General features: G+C 33.9%; 1 non-coding gene across 1 annotated transcript; it reads left to right on the top strand.

Moving 5' to 3' along the window:
* The first annotated feature begins 1,154 nt into the window (after positions 1 to 1,154).
* LOC139845984 (small nucleolar RNA R71) lies at positions 1,155 to 1,261 on the top strand. The gene has a single exon (XR_011758733.1). It is a non-coding gene; the product is annotated as a small nucleolar RNA R71 (small nucleolar RNA).
* Positions 1,262 to 20,358: the final 19,097 nt, after the last annotated feature.

Genomic DNA, 20,358 nt, shown 5'->3' with positions numbered 1-20,358 from the left:
TCTTTCTATTTGTGATTAGATCTTTCAAGAATTTAGGATATCTAGGCATTTCTAAAATCACATCAATGAAAGGAAGATTAACATTTATTTGTTTAAACATATCCAAGAATTTGGATTGCTCGGCTTCAAGTCTTTCTTTTCTCATTTTACTCGGGTAAGGAAGTGGTGGTCAGTATGGTTTAACATAAGGTTTAGCCTTAACTGTGTTATCTTCATTAACCTTTTCAACTATCGGTTCTGTTTCCTTATCTTGTTCAGATTGTGGTGCCTGTGTAATAGGAATAGAGTCTTCAGAAATTATAGGTATTTCAGGTGGTTTAAGTGTAATACCACTTCTCGTGGTAATGGCTTTAGCTGTTTCATTCCTGGGGTTAGCATTTGTATCGCTAGGTAAACTTCCCGATTTTTTTTCACCTATTAACCTTGCTAGGTTACTCACTTCTTGTTCCAGATTTTGAATAGAAGCTTGTTGATTTCTAAATGCTTGAGCATTTTGTTCATTAGTTTGTTTCTGAGATGTGAAAAATTGAGTTTGAGATTCAACTAGCTTCGACATCATGTCTTCTAAATTTGGCTTTTTATCATCAGTTTGTGGTGGTTTATTTGGAAAAATAGGTCTTTTCTGATTGTAAGTATTGTTGGATACTTGCTGATTGCTAGGACCTTGTTGGTTGTTGTATGGAACATTTCGGTTATAATTCTGATTTTGATTGTAGTTTGGTCTTGGCGGTTGATAATTATTCTGATAATTATTTCCAGGCCTTTGGTTCATGTATGAAACATTCTCTCTTTGTTCCATTATTTGTTCAATACTGAGACAATCTTTTGTCAAATGTGGTCCTCCACACTACTCACAACTAATTCGTATTGCGTGAATATCTTTAGTCATCTTTTCCATTCGTCTCTCGAAAGCATCTATCTTTGCGGACATGAAATCAAAGTCATGGCTAGAATAGGCTCTAGCCGCTTTAGATAATCTAACGATGTCTTTTTCTTGGTGCCACTCATGTGAGTGGGAAGCAGTGTTATCAATGATTTTATAAGCTTCAGTTGCGGTTTTCTTCATAATGGAACCACCAGATGCTATGTCGATGTCTTTTCTTGTAGTGATGTCGCATCCTTGGTAGAATATTTGTACTATTTGATAAGTGTCTAAACCATGTTGCGGACATCCTCTCAACAATTTTCCAAATCTTGTCCACGCTTCATATAGAGTTTCATTTGCCTTTTGTGTGAACGTAACAATTTCTCCTTGAAGTCTCACGGCTTTAGATGCCAGAAAGAATTGTTTAAGAAATTTTTCAACTAAAACATTCCATGTATCAATCGCCCCTTCAGGTAACGATTCTAACCAATCCTTGGCTTCTCCCTTTAAAGTCCAGGGAAATAACATAAGATATATCTGTTCATCCTCAACTTCTCTGATTTTGAATAGAGTACAGATTCTATTAAAGGTATGAAGATGTTCGTTTAGATCTTCCTTCGATGCACCACTAAATTGGCATTGATTAGTTACCATGTGTAGGATTTGTCCTTTGATTTCATAATCTGGCGCATTAATGTCTGGTTGAGTAATTGCATGACCTTGGCCAGTGCGTTTAGCTCTCATTCGGTCTTCCATACTTAGAGGTTCCAGATTTTCCATAATTGAATTTGTTGAATCTGAATCACTAGAGGATTCTGACTTAATGGTTTCTTCCTCGACAATCTCTGGATGAGTGATTTGTGGTTCAAGAGGAATGATTAGTGGTCCAAGATCTCTGAATTGTCCCTGAATATCCTCTGGGTTCTCAATTGTGAGGTCGGGTTCAAAAAATGGATTATCGGAAATTTAAATTGGAGTACTTGGTCGACTAGATGACGATTCTAAAGAAAAATCAACGACGACAATGTTGGCTAGATGTCTTGATCGAGTTACAGGTGGTGAACGTATGAAAGGTGGTGAACGTTTTGTTCGGTGCATTCACTGAATATCCTATTAGTTATAAAGATAAAAATTATATAAGTTATCAAGTTAATAGACTTTTCTGATTTTTCCCAAGTTTCGAATAGCCAATAGATGCATCAGGTAGCCAGGACCCTTTAAATCGGAAGCCCACAACTCGCCACTAACAAATCCAACTATTACTACGAACCAGAAAATTTTGGATATCTATCAATTTAACCGCTTAAAATAAATTTTTCGTCGAAATTTAAAGAAAATAAAGAAAATTCTAAGTCCTAAAAACTAGAGCGTCGAGAAATAAGAAAGAAAAAGAGTGCGTCAAAAAACGTCGGAAAAATAAAAAGTCGAAAAAAAAGCGTCGAAAAATAAAAGTCGAAAAACTAAGAATTAAAACTTACGTCTAAAGGTATTAAAGCTTAAAAGGAATTCTATATCCAAAATAGCAATAACTTAAAAAGGCACTAAAATTTATTAAATATAAAAGCGATAAGCGACGTCGTAAAATTCTAAAGCGTCTAAGTCTTAGTCTAAAGAAAAAGCACTTAAGGGATTTTACGGCGAATCTTAACATTCTAGAAATAAAAATAAACTACGGTAAAAACTAAGTTTAAAACTAGTTATGAACGATAAATATACAATTACGCACAAAATAATAAAAAGATACAAAAATGCTAAAATTACTTATTTTTAAAAAAATATTATTTTTATATTATTATTTTATAATAGTATGAAGTTTATATATTTAATAAAACTAATTATAACTTAAAAATACAAATTAAATAAAACTAAAACTAATTAATAAAATAATTAACCCTAATTAGGTTAATAATAATAATAACAATAATAATAATTAATTAAAAACCCTACCGTAATTATGGCGTACCAGGTTGGCCTGTCAGTCAGTCTCATGCGATCGCACGAGATTTAGTTTCCCGGGCCATGCGATCGTATGGCTTCAGCCAAGCCAGATTGCTTGGGCTGCTACAGTGCCAGGCCCGAGTACTTGTTTAATTTTTTTTTTTTAGTTATATTTATATAAAATAATATGTAATAAAAACTTATATTTTTAAAAAAAAAATTTACTTATTAGTTTTAATCTTTTAACAAAAGAAATAAAAAATATAAACTTTTTAATTTAAACACTTAAAAATATAGAAATATAAATTTTTTTATGTTTTTATATTTTGTATATTTTTAAAACTTATATATTTTTTAAAAATAGCTTAAAAACTAAAAAAAAATTTATAGCGTTTCGCTTTAGGCGTTGTTGAGAGATCGCCGGCAGCGGCGCCAAAAATACTTGATGTTATGCGAGGTGTATACGGAATAGTTATATTTTTATTGCGAAATACTATTAAATACGATACAATTTTACACAAGTTATTTATTTATTTATAGAGTGGATATGCCTAAACCTTGCTACAACACTTATAGGCAGTGTACCTAATCGTAGAGTAGTGTAGTTTTTAGTAAGTCCGGTTCGTTCCGCAGGGAGCTAGCCAAGTTTAACGCTATATTTTTTTAAACTATATTTGTATATATATATATATATATATATATATATATATATATATATATATATATATATATATAAGTAGTATTATTATTATAAAAAGGGGGTTTTATCGTTTAATGACCGGTTTGTCGATTTTATGTCTTAAGTCACAATTAAAACCTAATGTAAAATATTAAAAATAAATATAATTTAATTTAAGGCGTAAAGTAAATGACGATAAATAAAATTGCGATAATTAAAAAGTGCGATAATTAAAAGTACAATAAAAAAATGACAGTAAATAAAAGTGCGATGAGATATAAAATAAAGGAATTATGCTTATTTAAACCTCCGTAATCATGATGTTTGACGTGTTGATTTTAATTTATTACCATGGGTTAATTGTCCTTTGTCCTGGATTATTCGATATGTCCATACGGTTTTTGTCCATAACAGTCCATCAGTCATAAATATAAAGCGCGAGTGTCCTCGTCAAATTATCCTTATACCCGAAGTCAAATATTCCAACTAATTGGGGATTCGAACTGTAACAAGGTCTTAATACTTTGTTTAATGAATACACCAGGTTATCGACTGCGTGTAATCCAAGGTTTTACTACTTTGTTAACAATTACACCAATTACCCTTGAATGTAATCCACCCCAGTTTTAATGAGTCCATTAACTATTAATCCATCCCCGTGTCTGGTTAAATGAACAATAATTTGTATTTATAAATCTCCCGCCCACCGTACCGGATTAAGCGTATGTGGTTATATATAGATACGTCAAATTGTAACCTTTTTATTAAATTAACGAGGTATCGTTTAGTTGTAACATCCTGATAACCGGCCTAGGTGGATTGGACCATTTTGCCCTTGAGTGACGTTAAGTGGGTAATTTTGTAATAATTATTCTATAATTGTTAATATAATATTAATGGTCCATTGGGTTCGTTTTATGATAAGGGTCCCAAAACAGGTTTTATAATTTATTTCTAACATCGTTTGGGTTTTCGAATCGAATACGAAAGATATCTGATAACAAGTTAAATACCCGTGTGTTATCGGGTATGGGGTTTAACACCCATTTAAATAAATGGACCGGCCTATTTCCTTGCTTATTTCCCTGAGGTCACGATTTTTCCCCCATTCTTCTTCTAGTCTTCATTTTCTCTAAACCCTAGCTTACTTGATGATGATAGTGAATTAATCCAAGCCCTAAATTCGTTCTTGTGCATCCATAACATATTACAATCAGGTTTGTATCCTAATTTCGTGATTAATTCAGGTACTTTAGGGTTCTTGCTTAAAAAATATGAAAAGTGCAAATTAGTGCAAATTAGTGCTTTAATCTTGGGTGTTCTTGGACTAATTCAACATTTCAAATTAATTTCGTGTATCATTAGAAGATTATAAACAAGTTTGTATCTCTTAATTTTTTGTTGAATCCTTGACTAAATTAGGGTTCTTGTTAAAATTGATAAATATATTTTTTGTGCTTGAATCTTGTTCATACATGTTTGTTTGACTTGTGTATTGTTAGATTATTGTTATATGTATGTTACAACATCATTGTGAACCTTTATTTGGTCAAAAAACTGCTCGAAACTCGATTTTTGTGGGTTAAACCGACAGGGACAACAGCTACTGTTTTTGTTGCTGCTGCGCGGGGCACTTTCTGCTGCAATTTCGCAGATGTAGCTGCTGTTTTTGTAGCCCCGTTGCTACTATTTGCTGCTATTTTGCAGCCCTGTTGTGCCTCTATTTTTGTGGTTCATGTGTTGGTTTGTTCGCTCGTTTAACCCTTGACACGTTTGCATAAATTGGGACTTTTAATTAGTACTAAGTTGATATCGTGTAGGAATTGTATGCACATATGAGATTGTATGATTTATATATTTTTATAAGTGTATATGTATATATATGTGTGCATATATGTGTTAATTGCCCGTTTTGCCCTTGACCCGCTCATTTGGACATGTTTTTAGTATGTATATATAAGTGTATATATATATATATATATATATATATATATATATATACATGATCACCCATTTTGCCATTGACCCGTTTGGTATGACGTTGTATATATATATATATATATATATATATATATATATATATATATATATATATATATATATATATATATATATATATATGTACGAGTGTATATATATGTAGTGACCCGAACTTTTCCATGTTTATATATATTAATTGAGATTGATATTTACATGATTAAATGTTTCTAACATGTTAAGCAATCAAACTTGTTAAGACTTGATTAATTGAAATATGTTTCATATAGACAATTGACCACCCAAGTTGACAGGCGATTCACGAACGTTAAAACTTGTAAAAATGACATGACGATATATATATGGATATACATATGGTTAACATGAGATTATGATAAGTAAGTATCTCCATAAGTATATTAACAATGAGTTATATACATATAAACAAGACTACTAACTTAAGGATTTCGAAACGAGACATATATGTAACGATTATCGTTGTAACGACATTTAAATGTATATATATCATATTAAGATATATTAATATATCATAATATCATGATAATATAATAATTTAACATCTCATTAGATATAATAAACAATGGGTTAACAACATTAATTGAGATCGTTAACTTAAATGTTTCAAAACAACACTTACATGTAACGACTAACGATGACTTAACGACTCAGTTAAAATGTATATACAAGTAGTGTATTTAGATGTATTAAAATACTTTTGGAAGACTTCAAGACATATATCAAAACACTCATACTTAACGAAAATGGTTACAGTTACTTTTCCATTCTTTTCTTTCATCAAGAATTCTAGTCGTATTCTTACCCGTATTATACACAGCTTCAAAACGTACTTACTATGAGTATATACCAATAGGAACTAGCATGGGATTCCACTCTTGATTATGTCATGTATGACTAATCAATTTTAACTTCTACCATGAGCTAGTCAACTAACTAGAACTCCTTTTAACCCCACTCACCACTCACCAATTACCACTCATCATTCACTCCATTTCACTTCCAATTCTCTTTCTAATTCTCTCTCAACACACACACACTATTATGAACGTATTTTTCCAGTAGTTAATCATCATCTTCATCAAAAATCACTTCAAGAATCAAGCTATAATCATCATAGGAAGAACACTTCAAGAACACTTCAAAAATCCCTTCAAGTTTACTAATTTACTTCCAAGCTTTCTAATCCATTCCAAGTAATCATCTAAGATCAAGAAACCTTTGTTATATACAGTAGGATATCTTTCTTATTCAAGGTAATATTCATATTCAAACTTTGATTCAATTTCTATAACTATAAACTATCTTAATTCGAGTAAAAATCTTACTTGAACTTGTTTTTGTGTCATGATCCTACTTCAAGAACTTTCAAGCCATCCAAGATCCATTGAAGCTAGATCATTTCTTGTCACTTCCAGTAGGTTTACCTACTAAACTTGAGGTAGTAATGATGTTCATAACATCATTCGATTCATATATATAAAACTATCTTATTCGAAGGTTTAAACTCGTAATCACTAGAACATAGTTTAGTTAATTCTAAACTTGTTCGCAAACAAAAGTTAATCCTTCTAACTTGACTTTTAAAATTAACTACACACATGTTCTATATCTATATGATATGCTAACTTAATGATTTAAAACCTGGAAACACGAAAAACACCGTAAAACCGGATTTACGCCGTCGTAGTAACACCGCGGGCTGTTTTGGGTTAGTTAATTAAAAACTATGATAAAATTTGATTTAAAAGTTGTTATTCTGAGAAAATGATTTTTATTATGAACATGAAACTATATCCAAAAATTATGGTTAAACTCAAAGTGGAAGTATGTTTTCTAAAATGGTCATCTAGACGTCGTTCTTTCGACTGAAATGACTACCTTTACAAAAACGACTTGTAACTTACTTTTCCGACTATAAACCTATACTTTTTCTATTTAGATTCATAAAATAGAGTTCAATATGAAACCATAGCAATTTGATTTACTCAAAACGGATTTAAAATGAAGAAGTTATGGGTAAAACAAGATTGGATAATTTTTCTCATTTTAGCTACGTGAAAATTGGTAACAAATCTATTCCAACCATAACTTAATCAACTTGTATTGTATATTATGTAATCTTGTGATACCATAGACACGTATACAATTTTTCGACTTATCATGTCGACACATCTATATATATTTCGGAACAACCATAGACACTCTATATGTGAATGTTGGAGTTAGCTATACAGGTTGAGGTTGATTCCAAAATATATATAGTTTGAGTTGTGATCAATACTGAGATACGTATACACTGGGTCGTGGATTGATTCAAGATAATATTTATCGATTTATTTCTGTACATCTAACTGTGGACAACTAGTTGTAGGTTACTAACGAGGACAGCTGACTTAATAAACTTAAAACATCAAAATGTATTAAAAGTTTTGTAAATATATTTTGAACATACTTTGATATATATGTATATATTGTTATATGTTTGTGAATCAACTAGTGGCCAAGTCTTACTTCCCGACGAAGTAAAAATCTGTGAAAGTGAGTTATAGTCCCACTTTTAAAATCTAATATTTTTGGGATGAGAATACATGCAGGTTTTATAAATGATTTACAAAATAGACACAAGTACGTGAAACTACATTCTATGGTTGAATTATCGAAATCGAATATGCCCCTTTTTATTAAGTCTGGTAATCTAAGAATTAGGGAACAGACACCCTAATTGACGCGAATCCTAAAGATAGATCTATTGGGCCTAACAAACCCCATCCAAAGTACCGGATGCTTTAGTACTTCGAAATTTATATCATATCCGAAGGGTGTCCCGGAATGATGGGGATATTCTTATATATATGCATCTTGTTAATGTCGGTTACCAGGTGTTCACCATATGAATGATTTTTATCTCTATGTATGGGATGTGTATTGAAATATGAAATCTTGTGGTCTATTGTTACGATTTGTTATATATAGGTTAAACCTATAACTCACCAACATTTTTGTTGACATTTAAAGCATGTTTATTCTCAGGTGAATACTAAGAGCTTCCGCTGTTGCATACTAAAATAAGGACAAGATTTGGAGTCCATGTTTGTATGATATTGTGTAAAAACTGCATTCAAGAAACTAATTTCGATGTAATATATTTGTATTGTAAACCATTATGTAATGGTCGTGTGTAAACAGGATATTTTAGATTATCATTATTTGATAATCTACGTAAAGCTTTTTAAACCTTTATTTATGAAATAAAGGTTATGGTTTGTTTTAAAAATGAATGCAGTCTTTGAAAAACGTCTCATATAGAGGTCAAAACCTCGCAACGAAATCAATTAATATGGAACGTTTTTAATCAATAAGAACGGAACATTTCAGTTGGTATCCGAGCGTTGGTCTTAGAGAACCAGAAAATTTGCATTAGTGTGTCTTATCGAGTTTGTTAGGATGCATTAGTGAGTCTGGACTTCGACCGTGTTTTCTTTAAAAATGATTGCTTAACATTTTTGTTGGAAACTATATATTTTTAACATATGAATATTATGTGATATATTAATCTCTTAACGTGTTTGATATTATGTGATAGATGTCTACCTCTAGAACAAGTCCCATTGACTCACCTAATAATAATGAAGAGTCAAATGTAAATTGGAATGATTCGTGGACTGATTCACAAGTTCCCGAAGAGGAACCGGAAGAAGAGTCGGAACCGGAAGAAGAATCGGAACCGGAAGAAGAATCGGAACCGGAAGAAGAAATAGAACCGGTGGGGGAAATAATAAAACGGTTAAGTAAATGAGAATCCTCAACCAACCGACCAAGGTTAATTATGGTCAATGGTGTTTCCGCCAAGGAAGCAAAATATTGGGAGGATTACCAATTCTCCGATGAATCGGATTCCGACGAGAATTCCGATGATGTTATAGAAATTACCCCAACTGAATTTAAAAAGGCAAAAGAAAATAATAAGGGAAAGGGCATAAAAATAGAGAAATCTAATTCCAACCCCGATGAACTTTATATGTATCGTCAACCCCCGAAGTCCTTAAGTTGTAACAATGACCCGGGAACCTCTAAACCACCAGGTTTTTCTAAACCAATGTGGACAACGACGGCTCGTATTAGGGGAATATCATATATCCCTAGAAACTTGGCAAAACGAACCAAAACCGAACAAGAAGAAACGAGCGAGTCGGAATAAGATAGTTGTATTCGTGTGGTGTAATATATGTAATATAGTGTGCTTATGCTTTATGATATATGTAAAAATTGCTTGTATTAATAAGTATTTTTTTATGAATCTAACTCTTGTCTATTTTACAGTATAAAAACACAAAATGGATAGACAACCCAATATTTTAAGAGACCTACCCGGAGACATGATTGATGAAATCTTGTCTAGAGTCGGTCAGAATTCCTCGGCACAACTATTTAAGACATTCGAAGAACTTTCCAAGAATGCCTTGGTTTATAAAAGGCTTTTGTTCGAAAGATGGGGGATATCACATTGGGAAATCCATAAGTTACGATGTGTTTACTTTGACGCATATATTGCGGGGAACCCAAATGCTATTTTACGCAACGGGTTAAGAAATTATTTTGACTCAGTATATCCGAATATAGGACTTCGTGATTTAGAAAAAGCGGCTAACATGCAACATAAAGAAGCATGTTATGCTTACGGGTTAGTAATGTTCGCTTCTCACCAAAGTGAGAACAAGAACATCGGGCTACAACTATTAAACAAAACGTTCCCACAAGTGACGGAGTCGGTAATTGGGGTAAGAAATGAGGTTTTTAGGTTATTACGAGACTGTTGGTCATTACGTAACCCTCGTCCCTTTGACAAAGTTACAACACACTGTCTTATCAACGGCCGTAACGGTTATGTTCCACAAGACCAAGGATGGGAAGTAGTCCTAGTAAAACCAGAATGCATGACTTGTTTCTGGACGTATGAATTACGTGTCTTTATTGCCTTTGCTGAACGACTTGTGTACTAGCTAGAATTATCTTCACAACTATCTTGTATCAAAGTTATTGTGTGCTATATTTCATGCTTTATGTAAAATAAGCGGTATTGTAAGTTTGTAAAATATTGTATAAAAGTTTGAACGCGAAATATTATTACAATCAGTTTTTCATATAGAATTGTAGTAGTTGAATTGTATATTAGCTACTAAGTATGAACTTAACGGGTAGGTACTACCCGAATTTAAACTTATAAAACGCTAATATGAAGAAAAAGCTTTTATAAATGAGTTCATATTATGCTACGAAATACTATTAACTACTCTTAATATTCTGTATGATTAACTTGTTCCATTTGACTATTTTGAAGGAAATGGCACCGACTACTCGACACACCGTGAATATGAATGAAGAGGAATTCCGTACTTTTCTAGCTTCAAACATAGCCGCAGTACAGGCTGAGCTACATACCAACAATAACCTTGGATCTGGCAGTACAGGAAATCGTGTAGGATGCACCTACAAAGAATTCACTGCCTGCAAACCTTTGGAATTTGATGGAACCGAAGGACCGATCGGATTGAAACGGTGGACCGAGAAGGTCGAATCAGTGTTTGCCATAAGTAAGTGTACTGAAGAGGACAAAGTGAAGTACGCTACGCATACCTTCACAGGTTCTACGTTAACATGGTGGAATACCTATCTAGAGCAAGTGGGACAAGATGATGCGTACGCACTACCGTGGTCAGCATTCAAGCACTTGATGAACGAGAAGTACCGTCCCAGAACCGAGGTCAATAAGCTCAAGACAGAACTTAGAGGGTTACGAACCCAAGGATTTGATATTACCACGTACGAAAGACGATTCACAGAATTATGCCTATTGTGTCCGGGAGCGTTCGAAGATGAGGAAGAGAAGATCGACACATTTGTGAAAGGATTACCGGAAAGAATCCAAGAAGATATAAGTTCACACGAGCCCGCCTCCATACAACAGGCATGTAGAATGGCTCATAAACTAGTGAACCAGATTGAGGAAAGAATTAAAGAACAGACGGCTGAAGAGGCCAATGTGAAGCAAGTCAAAAGAAAGTGGGAGGAAAACGGTGATAAGAATCACCAATACAACAACAACAGCAATTACAATAATAATCGCAACAATTATCCCAACAATCGCAACATCAATCGCAACTACAACAAACGGCCCAACAACAACAACAACAACAACAACAACAACAGCAACTACAACAATCATCCCAACAACAATAACAACCGCAACAACAACAACAATCAGAAGCAGCTATGCCAAAAGTGTGAAAAGTATCACTCGGAGTTCTGCACCAAATTTTGCAACAAGTGTAAAAGAAATGGTCATAGCGCGGCGAAGTGTGAGGTCTACGGACCAGGGGTGAACATAACGAAAGGAACAAATGGTGTCGTAACGAGTAATGGCGGAGCAAGTAGTGTCGGAGCAAGTTATGCCAATGTAGTTTGTTATAAATGTGGAAAACCGGACCACATTATTAAAAATTGCCCGAACCAGGAGAACACGAATGGACAAGGCCGCAGAAGAGTTTTCAATATTAATGCGGCAGAGGCACAGGAAGACCCGGAGCTTGTTACGGGTACGTTTCTTATTGACAATAAATCTGCTTACGTTTTATTTGATTCGGGTGCGGATAGAAGCTATATGAGTAGAGATTTTTGTGCTAAATTAAGTTGTCCATTGACGCCTTTGGATAGTAAATTTTTACTCGAATTAGCAAATGGTAAATTAATTTCAGCAGATAATATATGTCGGAATTGAGAAATTAAACTGGTTAGCGAAACATTTAAGATTGATTTGATACCAGTAGAGTTAGGGAGTTTTGATGTGATAATCGGTATGGACTGGTTGAAAGAAGTGAAAGCAGAGATCGTTTGTTACAAAAATGCAATTCGCATTATACGAGAAAAAGGAAAACCCTTAATGGTGTACGGAGAAAAGGGCAACACGAAGCTACATATTATTAGTAATTTGAAGGCACAAAAACTAATAAGAAAAGGTTGCTATGCTGTTCTAGCACACATCGAGAAAGTACAAACTGAAGAAAAGAGCATCAATGATGTTCCCATTGCAAAAGAATTTCCCGATGTATTTCCGAAAGAATTACCGGGATTACCCCCACAGCGATCCGTTGAATTTCAAATAGATCTTGTACCAGGAGCTGCACCAATAGCTCGTGCTCCTTACAGACTCGCACCCAGCGAGATGAAAGAACTGCAAAGCCAATTACAAGAACTTTTAGAGCGTGGTTTCATTCGACCAAGCACATCACCGTGGGGAGCTCCTGTTTTGTTTGTCAAGAAGAAAGATGGTACATTCAGGTTGTGTATCGACTACCGAGAGTTGAACAAACTTACCATCAAGAACCGCTACCCACTACCGAGAATCGATGACTTATTTGATCAACTAGAAGGCTCGTCTGTTTATTCAAAGATTGACTTACGTTCCGGGTATCATCAGATGCGGGTGAAAGAAGATGATATTCCAAAGACTGCTTTCAGAACACGTTACGGTCATTACGAGTTTATGGTCATGCCGTTTGGTTTAACTAATGCACCAGCTGTGTTCATGGACCTTATGAACCAAGTGTGTGGACCATACCTTGACAAGTTTGTCATTGTTTTCATTGATGACATACTTATTTACTCAAAGAATGACCAAGAACACGGTGAACATTTGAGAAAGGTGTTAGAAGTATTGAGGAAGGAAGAATTGTACGCTAAGTTTTCAAAGTGTGCATTTTGGTTGGAAGAAGTTCAATTCCTCGGTCACATAGTGAACAAAGAAGGTATTAAGGTGGATCCGGCAAAGATAGAAACTGTTGAAAAGTGGGAAACCCCGAAAACTCCGAAACACATACGCCAGTTTTTAGGACTAGCTGGTTACTACAGAAGGTTCATCCAAGACTTTTCTAGAATAGCAAAACCCTTGACTGCATTAACGCATAAAGGGAAGAAATTTGAATGGAATGATGAACAAGAGAAAGCGTTTCAGTTATTGAAGAAAAAGCTAACTATGGCACCTATATTGTCATTGCCTGAAGGGAATGATGATTTTGTGATTTATTGTGACGCATCAAAGCAAGGTCTCGGTTGTGTATTAATGCAACGAACGAAGGTGATTGCTTATGCGTCTAGACAATTGAAGATTCACGAACAAAATTATACGACGCATGATTTGGAATTAGGCGCGGTTGTTTTTGCATTAAAGACTTGGAGGCACTACTTATATGGGGTCAAAAGTATTATATATACCGACCACAAAAGTCTTCAACACATATTTAATCAGAAACAACTGAATATGAGGCAGCGTAGGTGGATTGAATTATTGAATGATTATGACTTTGAGATTCGTTACCACCCGGGGAAGGTAAATATGGTAGCCGATGCCTTGAGCAGGAAGGACAGAGAACCCATTCGAGTAAAATCTATGAATATAATGATTCATAATAACCTTACTACTCAAATAAAGGAGGCGCAACAAGGAGTTTTAAAAGAGGGAAATTTAAAGGATGAAATACCCAAAGGATCGGAGAAACATCTTAATATTCGGGAAGACGGAACCCGGTATAGGGCTGAAAGTATTTGGGTACCAAAATTTGGAGATATGAGAGAAATGGTACTTAGAGAAGCTCATAAAACCAGATACTCAATACATCCTGGAACGGGGAAGATGTACAAGGACCTCAGGAAATATTTTTGGTGGCCGGGTTTGAAAGCCGATGTTGCTAAATACGTAGGAGAATGTTTGACGTGTTCTAAGGTCAAAGCTGAGCATCAAAAACCATCAGGTCTACTTCAACAACCCGAAATCCCGGAATGGAAATGGGAAAACATTACCATGGATTTCATCACTAAATTGCCAAGGACTGCAAGTGGTTTTGATACTATTTGGGTAATAGTTAATCTTCTCACCAAATCAGCACATTTCCTGCCAATAAGAGAAGATGACAAGATGGAGAAGTTAGCACGACTGTATTTGAAGGAAGTCGTCTCCAGACATGGAATACCAATCTCTATTATCTCTGATAGGGATGGCAGATTTATTTCAAGATTCTGGCAGACATTACAGCAAGCATTAGGAACTCGTCTAGACATGAGTACTGCCTATCACCCACAAACTGATGGGCAGAGTGAAAGGACGATACAAACGCTTGAAGACATGCTACGAGCATGTGTTATTGATTTCGGAAACAGTTGGGATCGACATCTACCATTAGCAGAATTTTCCTACAACAACAGCTACCATTCAAGCATTGAGATGGCGCCATTTGAAGCACTTTATGGTAGAAAGTGCAGGTCTTCGATTTGTTGGAGTGAAGTGGGGGATAGACGGATTACGGGTCCGGAGATTATACAAGAAACTACCGAGAAGATCATCCAAATTCAACAACGGTTGAAAACCGCCCAAAGTCGACAAAAGAGCTACGCTGACATTAAAAGAAAAGATATAGAATTTGAAATTGGAGAGATGGTCATGCTTAAAGTTGCACCTTGGAAAGGCGTTGTTCGATTTGGTAAATGAGGGAAATTAAATCCAAGGTATATTGGACCATTCAAGATTATTGATCGTGTCGGACCAGTAGCTTACCGACTTGAGTTACCTCAACAACTCGCGGCTGTACATAACACTTTCCACGTCTCGAATTTGAAGAAATGTTTTGCTAAAGAAGATCTCACTATTCCGTTAGATGAAATCCAAATCAACGAAAAACTCCAATTCATCGAAGAACCCTTCGAAATAATGGATCGTGAGGTTAAAAGACTTAAGCAAAACAAGATACCAATTGTTAAGGTTCGATGGAATGCTCGTAGAGGACCCGAGTTCACCTGGGAGCGTGAAGATCAGATGAAGAAGAAATACCCGCATCTATTTCCAGAAGATACGAGTTCACCTGGTTTGTTCGCTCGTTTAACCCTTGACACGTTTGCATAAATTGGGACTTTTAATTAGTACTAAGTTGATATCGTGTAGGAATTGTATGCACATATGAGATTGTATGATTTATATATTTTTATAAGTGTATATGTATATATTTGTGTGCATATATGTGTTAATTGCCCGTTTTGCCCTTGACCCGCTCATTTGGACATGTTTTTAGTATGTATATATAAGTGTATATATATATATATATATATATATACATGATCATCCATTTTGCCATTGACCCGTTTGGTATGACGTTGTATATATATATATATATATATATATATATATATATATATATATATATATATATATATATATATATATATATATATATATATGTACGAGTGTATATATATGTAGTGACCTGAACTTTTCCATGTTTATATATATTAATTGAGATTGATATTTACATGATTAAATGTTTCCAACATGTTAAGCAATCAAACTTGTTAAGACTTGATTAATTGAAATATGTTTCATATAGACAATTGACCACCCAAGTTGACCGGCGATTCACGAACGTTAAAACTTGTAAAAACGACATGACGATATATATATGGATATACATATGGTTAAAATGAGATTATGATAAGTAAGTATCTCCATAAGTATATTAACAATGAGTTATATACATATAAACAAGACTACTAACTTAAGGATTTCGAAACGAGACATATATGTAACGATTATCGTTGTAACGACATTTAAATGTATATATATCATATTAAGATATATTAATATATCATAATATCATGATAATATAATAATTTAACATCTCATTAGATATAATAAACAATGGGTTAACAACATTAATTGAGATCGTTAACTTAAAGGTTTCAAAACAACACTTACATGTAACGACTAACGATGACTTAACAACTCAGTTAAAATGTATATACAAGTAGTGTATTTAGATGTATTAAAATACTTTTGAAAGACTTCAAGACATATATCAAAACACTCATACTTAACGAAAATGGTTACAGTTACTTTTCCATTCTTTTCTTTCATCAAGAATTCTAGTTGTATTCTTACCCGTATTATACACAGCTTCAAAACGTACTTACTATGAGTATATACCAATAGGAACTAGCATGGGATTCCACTCTTGATTATTTCATGTATGAATAATCAATTTTAACTTCTACCATGAGCTAGTCAACTAACTAGAACTCCTTTTAACCCCACTCACCACTCACCAATTACCACTCATCATTCACTCCATTTCACTTCCAATTCTCTTTCTAATTCTCTCTCAACACACACACACTATTATGAACGTATTTTTCCAGTAGTTAATCATCATCTTCATCAAAAATCACTTCAAGAATCAAGCTATAATCATCATAGGAAGAACACTTCAAGAACACTTCAAAAATCCCTTCAAGTTTACTAATTTACTTCCAAGCTTTCTAATCCATTCCAAGTAATCATCTAAGATCAAGAAACCTTTGTTATATACAGTAGGTTATCTTTCTTATTCAAGGTAATATTCATATTCAAACTTTGATTCAATTTCTATAACTATAAACTATCTTAATTCGAGTAAAAATCTTACTTGAACTTGTTTTTGTGTCATGATCCTACTTCAAGAACTTTCAAGCCATCCAAGATCCATTGAAGCTAGATCATTTCTTGTCACTTCCAGTAGGTTTACCTACTAAACTTGAGGTAGTAATGATGTTCATAACATCATTCGATTCATATATATAAAACTATCTTATTCGAAGGTTTAAACTCGTAATCACTAGAACATAGTTTAGTTAATTCTAAACTTGTTCGCAAACAAAAGTTAATCCTTTTAACTTGACTTTTAAAATTAACTACACACATGTTATATATCTAAATGATATGCTAACTTAATGATTTAAAACCTGGAAACACGAAAAACACCGTAAAACCGGATTTACGCCGTCGTAGTAACACCGCGGGCTGTTTTGGGTTAGTTAATTAAAAACTATGATAAACTTTGATTTAAAAGTTGTTATTCTGAGAAAATGATTTTTATTATGAACATGAAACTATATCCAAAAATTATGGTTAAACTCAAAGTGGAAGTATGTTTTCTAAAATGGTCATCTAGACGTCGTTCTTTCGACTGAAATGACTACCTTTACAAAAATGACTTGTAACTTATTTTTCCAACTATAAACCTATACTTTTTCTATTTAGATTCATAAAATAGAGTTCAATATGAAACCATAGCAATTTGATTCACTCAAAACGGATTTAAAATGAAGAAGTTATGGGTAAAACAAGATTGGATAATTTTTCTCATTTTAGCTACGTGAAAATTGGTAACAAACCTATTCCAACCATAACTTAATCAACTTGTATTGAATATTATGTAATCTTGTGATACCATAGACACGTATACAATGTTTCGACCTATCATGTCGACACATCTATATATATTTCGGAACAACCATAGACACTCTATATGTGAATGTTGGAGTTAGCTATACAGGTTGAGGTTGATTCCAAAATATATATAGTTTGAGTTGTGATCAATACTGAGATACGTATACACTGGGTCGTGGATTGATTCAAGATAATATTTATCGATTTATTTCTGTACATCTAACTGTGGACAACTAGTTGTAGGTTACTAACGAGGACAGCTGAATTAATAAACTTAAAACATCAAAATGTATTAAAAGTTTTGTAAATTTATTTTGAACATACTTTGATATATATGTATATATTGTTATAGGTTTGTGAATCAACTAGTGGCCAAGTCTTACTTCCCGACGAAGTAAAAATCTGTGAAAGTGAGTTATAGTCCCACTTTTAAAATCTAATATTTTTGGGATGAGAATACATGCAGGTTTTATAAATGATTTACAAAATAGACACAAGTACGTGAAACTACATTCTATGGTTGAATTATCGAAATCGAATATGCCCCTTTTTATTAAGTCTGGTAATCTAAGAATTAGGGAACAGACACCCTAATTGACGCGAATCCTAAAGATAGATCTATTGGGCCTAACAAACCCCATCCAAAGTACCGAATGCTTTAGTACTTCGAAATTTATATCATATCCGAAGGGTGTCCCGGAATGATGGGGATATTCTTATATATATGCATCTTGTTAATGTCGGTTACCAGGTGTTCACCATATGAATGATTTTTATCTCTATGTATGGGATGTGTATTGAAATATGAAATCTTGTGGTCTATTGTTACGATTTGATATATATAGGTTAAACCTATAACTCACCAACATTTTTGTTGACATTTAAAGCATGTTTATTCTCAGGTGAATACTAAGAGCTTCCACTGTTGCATACTAAAATAAGGACAAGATTTGGAGTCCATGTTTATATGATATTGTGTAAAAACTGCATTCAAGAAACTGATTTCGATGTAACATATTTGTATTGTAAACCATTATGTAATGGTCGTGTGTAAACAGGATATTTTAGATTATCATTATTTGATAATCTACGTAAAGCTTTTTAAACCTTTATTTATGAAATAAAGGTTATGGTTTGTTTTAAAAATGAATGCAGTCTTTGAAAAACGTCTCATATAGAGGTCAAAACCTCGCAACGAAATCAATTAATATGGAACGTTTTTAATCAATAAGAACGGGACATTTCAATATATAAATAAATGTATATATATTATGCTACGAAATCATGAGAAGTGTATATATATATATATAAATATATATATTGAATATATATAGAGTAATATTGTTAGTATAGCATGCATTGCGTCTGGATGTTCAGTATAGCATAAAAGGACGCATGCATTGCGTTTGGACTGTTATGCAGGTGATCCGGTAGGAGGGACTATCGGTAGACTGTAGCCCGATCAGCTACGAGTTGCGTGCCCGTACAAGCCGCCGATCCTTGTGTTGCTATTAGTTGTTTGCTGACGGATGTAGCAATAGATGACCTGGCATGTTTGATACTGTATGCTTAGCTGTTAGATAGTTCGATTCACTTAGCAGTTGTGCTAATCCCCCACATTTTCACCCTTGCAGGTTCAGTATGATTGCATGTTAGATACCAGGGTGAAGATGGGATGAGGGATGATATGTTTGACAAGTTGAAACTCTGATGTCGTGTCTTTTGATACTAGTGTCTTTGCTTAACGTAACACATGGTTTTTATATATGTAACGAACTTTTAATATTTAATATGATATTAATGTAATGTAATACATGTGTCGTTTGTATTACGTGTCATATTTTATAAACAAGATCTCCGCTGTGACTTTAAAAAAAAAAAAAAAAAGGGTGTTACAATTGTGGTATCAGAGCATGGATTTGGCAGCATGTTCACGTAAGTGACATGTTCCCAAATCGTGTGTTGAGTCAAACATATATTGGGGGATGGGTTAAGTGAATGGGAGGTATAACTGCGTTAGTTGTTAGTTACTAACCTGTGTTATACTAAGCTTTGGTGTGAGATGTTGTGCAGTACAGGTATGGATGATAGTGACGATAACGCTGTGGCCCCAAACGCCCCTAGAACAGTCAGAACTGCAGAGTACAGATGTCTATCAGATAAAGAATCTCGGGGATAGATATCAGGGTTGTAAGAACACTTACCGAAGGTTCAGGGCAGGTAATATAGGTTAGAGCAGTAAGTGCAGGTGGACTCAGATTTTGTACCTTCAGATCAGACGGTCTAATCAGTGTCAGGTGGGTGTTCAGTTTCTATTTAAATGTAACCACGGTGGGTAATATTTCCTTGTCACTGATGATGCAACCTCAGCAATAACTAGACAGCATTACCATTATCCGATACAGAAGCATTTGTCACTAGTAGTAAAAAAATAAAAATAAAATAGTAATAATAATAAAGGAAAAGATTCCATTGGACAGACTTTGAGTAGTCGACCTCTTGGGTATTTCGGGTTAAATCAATCAGTAATTTAGGAAGTTTAGTGGATGTAAGCAA

Source organism: Rutidosis leptorrhynchoides, chromosome 4 (assembly GCF_046630445.1).
Source record: "Rutidosis leptorrhynchoides isolate AG116_Rl617_1_P2 chromosome 4, CSIRO_AGI_Rlap_v1, whole genome shotgun sequence".
In the NCBI taxonomy this organism is placed as follows: domain Eukaryota; kingdom Viridiplantae; phylum Streptophyta; class Magnoliopsida; order Asterales; family Asteraceae; genus Rutidosis; species Rutidosis leptorrhynchoides.
Note: the sequence above shows the minus strand (reverse complement) of the source record. Positions and strands in the feature narration are given on the sequence as shown.